Source organism: Dendrobates tinctorius, unplaced genomic scaffold, assembly GCF_039654945.1.
Source record: "Dendrobates tinctorius isolate UK_male_01 unplaced genomic scaffold, ASM3965494v1 ptg000211l, whole genome shotgun sequence".
Classification (NCBI taxonomy): domain Eukaryota; kingdom Metazoa; phylum Chordata; class Amphibia; order Anura; family Dendrobatidae; genus Dendrobates; species Dendrobates tinctorius.
Window position 1 is genome coordinate 30,140,930 of NW_027361878.1, and position 12,326 is coordinate 30,153,255.

Here is a 12,326-nt window from a genome sequence, read left to right on the forward strand (position 1 = left end):
GCTACGGCTATGGTTATACAATGTTGTTTATGGGACAATTCCTTTAAAATTGTTGACCTATTCTTAAAAAAAAAGGCCATTGATATTAGACTGGTAGGACTCCTGTGTCGATTGTTGTTTATGAGGCACATAAGAAAAAGTTGTGATCCAGCTCACCCATAATGAAATTGCCAGCTATTCTCGGCTCAGATAAAACCACTCCTGAAAAGTGGTAGCGATCGGGTGAAAAATAGCCATTTTTCAGATTAAAAATTTGCAAAAAAAATTTATCGTAGAGTTAAATAAAACAGTACTGTAAAAACATTAACTTTCTAAGCATTTTGAACCAATACTCATCCTGTGGATTAGTTCGAAACGTGTCAGAAAAGATTTTATATTTTTACAGTACTGGGAATGTTGTTATGATTGAGTCACCATAGGAGGCAAAAATAGAAATGCTAGCCAAGTCCAGAAAACCAGAGAAGTTGGCAGCTATCGGATTGCAGACCCCTGAACCTATCAACACAACTAGCAGTAGCCGTGGGGGGCTCCTACGATGCCCTAGGCCCCTCGATCACAGCCGGAGGACTACATAGCCTAAAGACAGAAAGGGAAATCTAAACTGCCCCAGAGCAGACCCCAAAGCAAAAGGCAGCCCCCCACATATAATGACGGTGAAGCAAGAAGAAAGAACAAAACACAGACAGAAAGATAGACTGAGCAAAGATGGGGCCCACGCTAGCTTAGATAGGAAAGGACAGGAAGGCTGCTGTCTGCAATCCGTGAAAAACCCTATGAAAATAAGAGCCAACCAACTGACAGTAAAAAAAGCCCTGAAGACGCTAGGCTTCAAAAAGCTATGTCAGTACTCAGGAATATTCTGAAGACAGAGCAACAGGCAAAAGGAGATTCAGCTCATCCCAGCAGGGAATGGCAGAATCCAGAAAAGCAAGGAAAACAAAACACTAATGCAAAAAGGCAAAGCAGAAATCTTAGCTTTAGATGAGCAGGAATCAGACTGGTTTCCTAGAAGTCCACAGAGAAATCACCCGCAGGCCAGAAGGGCGTCGGCAGCCTTATATCCAGTCATTAACTCCACTCAGCCAGTCATCATCATCAGCCCCAGGTGTTTGACAATCAGGCTCACTACCTTTCTTCACCAGAAGAGGGAGTTCCTCGGGCCTCAGTAATGAAGGGGAAAATGAACTCACAACAGAATGTCCTGTTTTATTTAACTCTACAATAAAGTTTTTGAATATTTTTTAATCTGAAAAAATGTCTGGATTCCCCCTATTTTTCACATATAGTAGGAAAAAAAAATACATGTCCATCAAGTTAAAACCCTTGGCATTTTTAGTAATGTCTGCGACAGAGCCGTAATACGAGCACCACTGCTACTATAAGTACAAATACGCCTGGTACACAATGAAAGGGACGCGGCGCCATCCCACTGGTGGTTGCGGATAGATCATGTGAATGTAAACCAAACCTTTTACAAATCTTTTATTTCTTACATTGTTATCCCCGTACAGAATGAATTTTACTTTCTTGCTGCTTTCTGTTGGCAACTCCAATAGTGTAAAAAATAGAGTTGTAAAACAGTCAATAAATAGTTGATTAAAATAGTAACAACAAAGTAAAATATTACGGAGCTGAGTCTAAGAGTAACTGCAGCACAATTGTTTCATGTCCACATTGGCAGCATTTACTGATGAGACACAAAAGATCACTTTGCTATGCAATCATGTTAGACGGCTCATACATCACATGTGCATGATAGATTAATAGCATAACTATACTTTTTTATTAATATAATTATTTATCACCCTTTTCAAACTTATTAATTATTAGAATATACTTCAATTTATTTGCCTCACTGTCTTCCAAACGCTATGTTGCCATGCTGTTTTAAAGCCAAATTCAAGCTGCTTTAGAAGCTCCTTTCAGCTGCTGCTCAGCAAGATCCTGTACACTGAAATTAATCAGGATACAAATCCAGCTCACCAGATACGGCATTCCAACATCGGAGCACGAGACCGCTGTGTCAAAGCGCACAATCCAAGGCAAATGAGAAAAAACTTTGTCCAGCTCCATGATGTAGTGAAAAATATTCTTTATTCACTCAATAGAAATGAGGTTTAAAAGCCAGCATGAGTTACAAGGCATGCGATCGATCTACGCGTTTCGAGTGGCTAGGCACTCTTAATCATGATACCATGATTCGTATCATGATTAAGAGTGCCTAGCCACTCGAAACAATCTATCCATGTGAGTGATGCATAGTTATTCCAAAAGGGAGAATCCCATACAAATTAACTGAACCTAGTGTATCGATCTTGCTGAGCAGCAGTTGAAAGCAGCTTCTAAAGGAGCTTAAATTAAAGATTGAACATTGAAAAAACATGATTATGGAGCCTATACAGTGACACATGCTGTCACTGTGTTTCTATATCATGTGGCTATGGACATTTCATGTGCTGCAGTAGGATGCCTTTCTGAGTATATTGCCTCTAGTGGAGGATACCTCCATAATGCAGTATGCTGAATCTATGAAAAAAATAAATTGCTTCATGTTCCATTGCGTGCTTCCATATAATATCAGATTTTCACAAAGGTACTATACAGACCTATAGATTAACAGAGTAACTAAACTTTTTTTTATGAATATAATTATTTATTAGTCATTCCAAAGTTATGCGTTTTTGTAAAATATGTTGTTAATGTATTTTGCCTGATTCTAGGCTCTAGGCTGCAAGTTCTATTTCAACGCCAAGTTGAAGCGCCTTTAGAAGCTCCTTTCAGCTGCTGCTCAGCAAGATCCGTGCACTGAAATCAAACAAACTGTGCGTCTGAGGAACGCAAAGGTGCTCCGAAAGGGAAAGTCCCATACAGATTATTTGAATCCAGTGTATCAATCTTACTGAGCAGCAGTTGAAAGGAGCTTCTAAAGGAGCTTGAATTAAAATTTGAAACAGCACTGCAGCATAATGTTTGATTTGCTTTAAGTCAATTTGTAATTATTATATTGGGATCAAAAATGCAACAACTCTATAGAAAAACATATGCTGATGGTTGAACAACTGTTACATTTTAGTTAATATTGGCAGTTACAGTCATGAAAACTGTCCTTACCCATATCAGATTTCTGGGGATGTTCTCAGTTTGTTCTTTTCTAGAAAGATACATCAGGGTCTATCGATTTCTCTACAGGCAGTGTGTCACCAGCAACTTAAAACAATCATTAAATATTAATTTTCACCCATTGAACAAACATTTTGGTTGAAACGTGTGTGGTGGTCAGCTTTTGACTAATGTGTAAGATTTCCTTTAAGGGTTTTTCGGTCTACATAAATGCCCTGGATAGGTGATAATGGCAAGATTAGAGTGGAATCATGGCTGTAACCCTCATACATTGCCAGAACTTGGCATTCGTGTACCCTGTTCTCTAAATCTATGGCACAGAGCATACAAAGATAGCCGAACACAGTGCTGTGCTTAGAAGTCTTTGCGAGTGAAACAGACTTAGAAAGGAGCGCCACCATTTATTTCATTCAGCTCCACCTAGCCATGGTTTTATGACCAGGCAAAATGCAGGACACAAATGTCCAAATCTGGTGATTGGTGGGAGTCCCAGCAATGGAACCAATAGTTATCTAACAATTATCAACCAATTTAATAATACTGTACACCTAGAGGCCAACTATCTACTGGATTTGTGTAGGCTGAAAAACCCCTTTAAGTCTTTAAGTTTGTTTACTGAATCAGGTTGTACAAGATGTAAATTCTACAAATTCACTTCTATGAAATGCTTTACACAAGTTCCTAATACTAGACCGTAAAGATAATCCTCCTACATATTTTCCTGCCTCCACGAGTGACAGCAGGAGGCCTCGTAGCTGCTGTCAGTGACACCGTCAGCTTTCATCTCCAACAGCTTTCATGTGGTAACCACATACCAATCCCAAATGGATGCCACATGGAATTCCTCTATATGAAAAGCTATTTGCCATCATCTTACATATGTATCCGAACAATGTGTTTTAACAAGTTTGCAAACTCCATTGTGAAAAAAAGAGACTTTATAGTAAAAAAAAATATGAAACACAATAATAACTTCACAGTGAAACAAATCACCAAAAATGGAAATTCTAGGCTAAAATCTGCTTGTATTCTTTTTTTTACAGATAATTCTGTTAAAGGGAAGAATAACTAAATCTTTGAAGGATTACTCTAAAGTAAAACCACCCAGGCAGAATTAACTAAATGAGATTATATGTAACAATATAAAGCCCTTTGATGCTTGTGGGGTCTTAGAACAGCTGGGTCTCCTCCCTCCACAGGCAAAATGGATTAATATTACATAGTTCACTTATCTCATAATGTTATAATTTTGAGCCTCTCATCACTTAACTGGGCAGCCCTCTCTTCATGAGATAGAGCACGGTCACTTACATGGATGTATAGCAGAGATGAGTCATTGGGGCCAATTTATCAGGAGATTAGATGATAAAATCTAAGATTTTACATGGGACTGCAGGTAAACCTATCATAAGACACAGAAGAATCTGAAAGCACTGCCAGTCTAACGTTTTTACATTTGTGCTTGCAAGTTGAAAGCAATCTATTTTCCTACATTATCAGCCATTTTCCCAGGGGATAGGGCTAACGTTCATGCCCTCCAATATTGACAGGAAGTCCAGAAATATGTCTGCCTCCAAGATCACATTATACCAGGAGAGAGGACATTATACCAGAATGGGAACATTATACCAGGATAGAGGATATTATACCAGGATGGAGACATTGTACTAGAATTGGGACATTATACCAGCATGGGGGACATTATACCAGGATAAAGGATATTATACCAGGATGGGGACATTTTACTAGAATTGGGACATTATACCAGGATGGGGACATTTTACTAAAATTGGGACATTATACCAAGATGGGGGGACATTATACCAGGATGGGGACAATTTACTAGAATTGGGACATTATACCAGGATGGGGACATTTTACTAGAATTGGGACATTATACCAAGATGGGGGGACATTATACCAAGATGGGGGACATTATACCAGGATAGAGGATATTATACCAGGATGGGGACATTTTACTAGAATTGGGACATTATACCAGGATGGGGACATTTTACTAGAATTGGGACATTATACCAAGCTGGGGGGACATTATACCAAGATGGGGGACATTATACCAGGATAGAGGATATTATACCAGGATGGGGACATTTTACTAGAATTGGGACATTATACCAGGATGGGGGACATTATACCAAGATAGAGGACATTATACTAGAATTGGGACATTATACCAGGATGGGGGACATTATACCAGAATGAGTATATTATAACAGAATGGAGGCATTGTACCAGAATGGGGGATATTATACCAGCATGAGGGACATTATAGCAGGATGGGGGACATCATGCCAGAATGAGGACATTATACCTGAATTGAGACATTATAGTAGAATGAGGATGTTATACCAGGATGGGGATATCATACCAGCATGGGGGGGCATTATAGCTGCATTGGGGGACATTATACCAGAATGAAGACATTATACCAGGATGGGGGGACATTATACCAAGGTAGAGGATATTATACTAGAATAGGGACATTATACCAGGATGGAGGAAATTACACTAAAATTAGGACATTATACCAGAACTGAGGCATTATACCAGAATGGAGACATTATATCAGGATGGGGATATCTTACCAGCATGGGGGACATTATACCAGAATGGGGACATTATACCACGATGGGGGAAATTATTCCAGGAAGGGGCCTAGGATGGGGGAACATTATTACTTCGGGGTGAACATGTATGTCTTTATAGGATCTAGAATGCTACAAGGGCCCATACATCTGACCAACATGCAGGTTGGGGGCCCAGGTCCAAATTTTGCACCAGGGCCCATCAGACTTTAGTTAAGCCACTGAATACTAGCTTATCACAGCTGTACTATTATGGGCTGTGTTGGGTTCAGTGTTCCTGTAAATGACTAGTTTCGGCATCGGCTACCTCTGATTATCAAAAAAAAAAAAAAACAGTATAAACAAACATCTGCATTGACCTAAGGATTTCTAGAAAAAGTTCCAGAAAGGTAGGACTTCACATCGAAACCATCAAATCAATGAATTATAAATAAACCTTTTGACTTAGTTCAGAGATGCCCAATAATCTACAAAAGATGGAGATGGTGTACACATATTCTTTACTGAACATCAACATGTTGTATCGGTTATACGATTCCAATACATATGGGCCACCGAGATAACGTAGAATGAAATGACCAAAAGGGAAAGACACGAGATCCCGAAAAATTCCATTGTTGCAAATAAGCAAAAATAAATAAATAGAAATCACAAAAGGTTCCATTGTGTTACATGGTGCCACATTGTAAAGTTGAATTATCTCTAAGCTTTCGGGATTACAGCTGAACCTGAAATGCTGCAGCCACTTTAAAGCCTGTGATATTCCTGGTCATTTCCTAACAAAAGATGCATCACCAGAATGTTACATACATGGGTCAGGATAATGACATGACAGCAAACCCCCCAGTACAGAGAGCAAGGAGGATACAATGTGGCAAACGTCTGATCCTAAATAAGCCCTATTGTTTTAGCATCAATAATACATGAATGAACATACACAGACAAAAGGAGTTCTGCTTTGTAATGTTCGCTGTCAACAATATTATTCTGTATCTATGTCCATGTAAAAGCAATGGTTTCAGGCAACAAAAAAAGACAATCGACGGAGGGTGTTTTGATTCCATAGAAGAATGGAAAAGGTACAACACATGCAGAGCAAGGCCACCGGCTTCTCATCTAGGAATGGCTGAAATAACCAGATGGAACATACCTCTCCTGCATGTAGAGTCTGGTGCTTACAGAAAGAAGAGGCGGCCTACAATGAGATGCATCCTAAAAAAAAAACAGAGCAGGCGCTGGAAGGTGGAAAAATGGGGGAAAGAAATAATAGAAATGAAAAGGATATTAAATGTGCAGCAGGCAGAGCTGTTTATGAGCCTGGTACAGAAGCAAGGGAGAGGGAGGGATTGGATGAATCAGATGTCACAGCTTCTGTAGAGAAAGGATAGAGGGGGTAGGGCCGCTGTGTGGATGGAGGGGGAGAGGGAGGGAGGACAAGATGGACAGAGAAAGGGAGGAGAAGAAAAGTGAGGGGTAATAGAAAGCAGAAAATGAGGGAGAGGGAAGGCCGGACACATGGGCAGGAAGACACCTTAGCCCCCCTCTATTTACAGCTAATGAGATTAACCTTTCAGGAACCCGATACTAACGTGTTACACTCAGAATATCGGAGGACTATTTCATATTTTTTGTATATTCTGTATGATTTTATAGAATTGAAGGAAAGGAGATCTGAATTACTAAAATGAATTTTTTTTAAATGCCAAAAAATAAAATCACTGTTTTCGTACAGGTCGTGGTATGATTAGGGCAGCCTGGTGGCTCACTGGTTAGCACTGTATATGGTGGCTCAGTGGCTAGCACTGTATAAGGTGGCTCAGTGGTTAGCACTGTATAAGGTGGCTCAGTGGTTAGCACTGTATATGGTGGCTCAGTGGCTAGCACTGTATAAGGTGGCTCAGTGGCTAGCACTGTATAAGGTGGCTCAGTGGTTAGCACTGTATAAGGTGGCTCAGTGGTTAGCACTGTATAAGGTGGCTCACTGGTTAGCACTGTATAAGGTGGCTCAGTGGTTAGCACTGTATATGGTGGCTCAGTGGCTAGCACTGTATAAGGTGGCTCAGTGGTTAGCACTGTATAAGGTGGCTCAGTGGTTAGCACTGTATAAGGTGGCTCAGTGGTTAGCAATGTATAAGGTGGCTCACTGGTTAGCACTGTATATGGTGGCTCAGTGGCTAGCACTGTATAAGGTGGCTCAGTGGTTAGCACTGTATAAGGTGGCTCAGTGGTTAGCACTGTATAAGGTGGCTCAGTGGCTAGCACTGTATATGGTGGCTCAGTGGCTAGCACTGTATAAGGTGGCTCAGTGGTTAGCACTGTATATGGTGGCTCAGTGGTTAGCACTGTATATGGTGGCTCAGTAGTTAGCACTGTATAAGGTGGCTCAGTGGTTAGCACTGTATATGGTGGCTCAGTCGCTAGCACTGTATAAGGTGGCTCAGTGGTTAGCACTGTATATGGTGGCTCAGTCGCTAGCACTGTATAAGGTGGCCCAGTGGTTAGCACTGTATAAGGTGGCTCAGTGGTTATCACTGTATAAGGTGGCTCAGTGGCTAGCACTGTATAAGGTGGCTCAGTGGTTAGCACTGTATATGGTGGCTCAGTCGCTAGCACTGTATAAGGTGGCTCAGTGGTTAGCACTGTATATGGTGGCTCAGTCGCTAGCACTGTATAAGGTGGCCCAGTGGTTAGCACTGTATAAGGTGGCTCAGTGGTTATCACTGTATAAGGTGGCTCAGTGGCTAGCACTGTATAAGGTGGCTCAGTGGTTAGCACTGTATATGGTGGCTCAGTCGCTAGCACTGTATAAGGTGGCTCAGTGGTTAGCACTGTATATGGTGGCTCAGTCGCTAGCACTGTATAAGGTGGCCCAGTGGTTAGCACTGTATAAGGTGGCTCAGTGGTTGGCACTGTGGTGGCTCAGTGGTTGGCACTGTAAATGGTGGTTTGGTGGCTCACTGGTTAGCACTGTATATGGTATCTCAGTGGCTAGCGCTGTATATGGTTGCTCAGTGGCTAGCACTGTATAAGGTGGCTCAGTGGTTAGCACTGTAAATGGTGGCTCAGTGGTTAGCACTGTAAATGGTGGCTTAGTGGTTAGCACTGTATATGGTGGCTCAGTGGCTAGCACTGTATAAGGTGGCTCAGTGGTTAGCACTGTAAATGGTGGCTCAGTAGTTAGCACTGTATATGGTGGCTCAGTGGCTAGCACTGTATACGGTTGCTCAGTGGTTATCACCATAAATGGTGGCTCAGTGGCTAGCACAGTATAAGGTGGCTCAGTGGTTAGCACTGTAAATGTTGGCTCAGTGGTTAGCACTGTATATGGTGGTTTAGTGATTAGCTATGTATATGGTGGCTCAGTGGTTAGCACTGTATGGTGACTCAGTGGTTAGCACTGAATGGTGACTCAGTGATTACCACTGTATGGTGGCTTAGTGGTTACCACTGTTTCTTTGCAGCGCTGGGGTCCTGAGATCAAATCCCATCAAGGGCAACATTTGCAAGGCATTTGTATGTTCTCCCCATATATGCGTGGGTTTCCTCCGGGTACTCCGGTTTCCTCCCACACTCCAAAGACAAACTGATAGGGAATGTAGATTGTGAGCCTCAATGGGGACAGTGATGACAGAGATAATGTCTGTAAAACGCTGCAGAATATGATATCGCTATATAAGCAAAGCATAATAAATATTGATTAGGATATAGTGTCCGTACCACCATAAAGTAGAGTGCCGCATACTGCTATCAGACATGAAGAGGCTTCACGCTGCGTATTAATCCAGCCACAAATGTGCTTAATAGATTGTAATAAGGCGTAATAAATAATGGAGCAGGGCTCGTAATTCAATGAACGGTTGCTCACCTGTGTCTGCTGACTGTGGAAAGGACATTACACTTGTAAATGATTCTAAGGGTCCCGTTTCACATAGCGACGCACCAGCGATCCCGACAACAATATGACCTGGTAAGGATCGCTGGTTGGTCGCTACATGTCGCTAGTAAGCTGCCAAACAGGCAGATCTCTTCAACGACGCACCAGCGATCCCGACAACGATACGACCTGGTGAGAATCGTTGGGACCTTGTCACACAGCAGCTATTCTGAACGATTCCCGCCTGCGTCCCTGAGTTCTGCGTCACCAACAAGTTCTCTCATTAGTGTCAAACACAGCGATGCGCGCTGGCCAGCGGGATGCGACGATGAAAAAATGGCCCAGGACATTTGCGCACGATCAGCGGTATCCAGCGGTTGGGCTGGTCGCTGCTGCATGTCATGTGTCACAAAATTGGTGACGCATCAGCGATCTTGCTAGCGATCTCGCTATGTGAGACGGGGCCTTTACAGTCTTCCTAATCCTTCCTTATTATGTAACTGTCTGTTATCGGCGTGCTTATGCAAAATCTTCCTTACATTTATTGTGTTACATAGGCGGAAAAAAGGTCCATCAAGTTCAACTTTTCTTACATAGTTAAAAGCGTTTCCTCACTAAGACATACCTTTTCTATAATAATAATACTTTTTATTTCTAAAGCATCAGCATATTCCGGAGCACTTTACATTTTAGAGGTGACTTGTGTAAAGTGCTGAGGTAGTCGCAACTGAGCTGCTGTCAGGTTGCGTTCTGTCACTTTACAGACAAGGGTTGTCCCAGTCCCAGTGTGCTGTAGGGTGCGGGGTGCATCACCTTCACTTGTAGGATGCAGGCCTCCTTTCCTCCGGGTTCTTTACAAAAGTCAACCTTTTACTAAACAGCAGGGGTGGCGTTAGCAGCAGGCAGATCAGGCTGACAATGACATTGTGGTTCTCCTGATGAAGAAGTCTTGTACTTTGAAACATATTGAGAGTAAATCCACAATTTAATGGCTCCATGGTCTGGATCCGGAATTATTCAGCAGCGCAGATTAAATCCACATTTACCCATTTTTTTAAGTCTTTGGTCACTACTCACTAGCAGAATGGAGGGCATGGGAAGGGTGGTAGAATGAGAAGAGGGAGGAGATGTAGGGTGGTGGTGAACTGTGGAGCGCTTTGTGGGTGAGATAAGTTTATATTGGACTTTAAAGTGGATGGGCAACCAGTGTAATTACTGGCACATATACAGTGGAGGCATCGGTGTAGTAGTTGGAGAGGAATATGAGCCAGCCTACTGCATTCAGGATGGATTGGAGAGGGGAGAGTTTAGAAAGAGGGAGACCGCGATTAGTTGAGAGTTTCCTTTCATCCTGAGATAAAATCATAGAGGGGTCTTGAACAGAAAAAGAAACACTAACCCTGGTGGCTTGGCCCATCCATACATTAAGTGATTTATTCTGAAGTGCCAAAATGTAACACCACATATCCTGCAATGGCTGTTACAAGGGACATGTATGGCTTTCCACAAGATTCCTAAACGCGTCCAGTGTTCAATAATCAGTATCACTCAGTGGTGATCATGAAATGATAAGAAGAGAGGAAACTTCAAGAACTCATTTTCTACAATGGTGGCAGTGCTCAAATGTGATACATTACTCTGTATAGCAGACTGAAAGCCGAAACAATGAAAATAAATGAACCTCGCAAAGATACATTGAAGGCAATCACAAAACCGAATGGATGCGGAGCTCTTGAATTCACTAAGATATTGGGGTGTGATCACAGAACCATCAAAAGTTTTTTGCAGTCAATAGGGAAGCAAAAAAGGTGTTGAGAAAAAAAAATATGAATAGTAACTGCCGAAGGTTTGAGAAGAATCAAACTTGAAGCAACCAGGAACCCACTATCCTCCAGCGCTGTCATAGTCCAGAACTGCAGCATCCCTGGAGGTCCAGAAGTACATGAGGTTCAGTGACAGGGAACAGAAAAGGGCCTTCAACAATCTGTTCCCTCAAAGTTTAAAGCTACAATTGTCCAAAATGTCTTGGTAGCTGAAACATTTGAAAATTTACAGCTGGCAAAATGCAGGCAGCAGGTAACTTTTTCTTGTTTTTTGCCAAACCCAGAATTGCCCATCAGATGACAGATAGGGAAGCGTGTATAGAAGCTTAATTCCTCTGCTCCAGAGTCCAGTGATGGCGGCTTTACACCACTCCATCCGACGCTCCGCATTGTGCTTGGTGATGTATGGCTGCATTCAGATGCTCGACCATGAAACTCACGGGGAATACGCAGTATTTGTGCTGATGTTAATATCGGAGGACGTCTGGACTTTGCAGTTATGGAGTCAGTCAGTGACTTTTCTGCCCTTACTCAACAGCACTCGGCCACCAGCCCTGTAATGTTATGTGGCTGAGTTGCTGCGTTTTTTTTCACCTCTCAATGATATGTAGAAGATGTAGGAGGAAGAAATGTCACGTACGGACTTGTTACCCCGGTGGCTCCTATTACAGGACCGCGCTGGTATCAATGACCTCTTCACCACCGGCCGTTCTGTCACATGATAGTGAAGGTAGACGGCAAGGCGAGGGGCCGGATGCAATACATCAGGGGTAAGGGTCCAGATGTTATACACCGGAGGGTGAGCGGCCAGATTGTATACACCGAGGGGCGAAGGGCCCAATGTTATACACCAGGGGTAATGGGGCTGGATTTTATAAACAGAGGGGTAAGGGGACAGATGTT

General features: G+C 42.3%; 1 protein-coding gene across 2 annotated transcripts in view; it reads right to left on the minus strand.

Annotated features, from left to right (window-relative positions):
• The window catches only part of LOC141058425 (spectrin beta chain, non-erythrocytic 1-like), a 172,746-nt gene extending 165,640 nt beyond the window's left edge, over nucleotides 1-7,106 (minus strand). Inside the window, exon 1 of one of the 2 annotated variants that reach the window (XM_073554677.1) lies at nucleotides 6,877-7,106. The gene's annotated coding sequence lies outside the window, so the exon portion shown is untranslated. The remainder of the gene's footprint in view (nucleotides 1-6,876) is intronic. The other variant, XM_073554675.1, reaches the window with a different exon arrangement.
• Nucleotides 7,107-12,326: the final 5,220 nt, after the last annotated feature.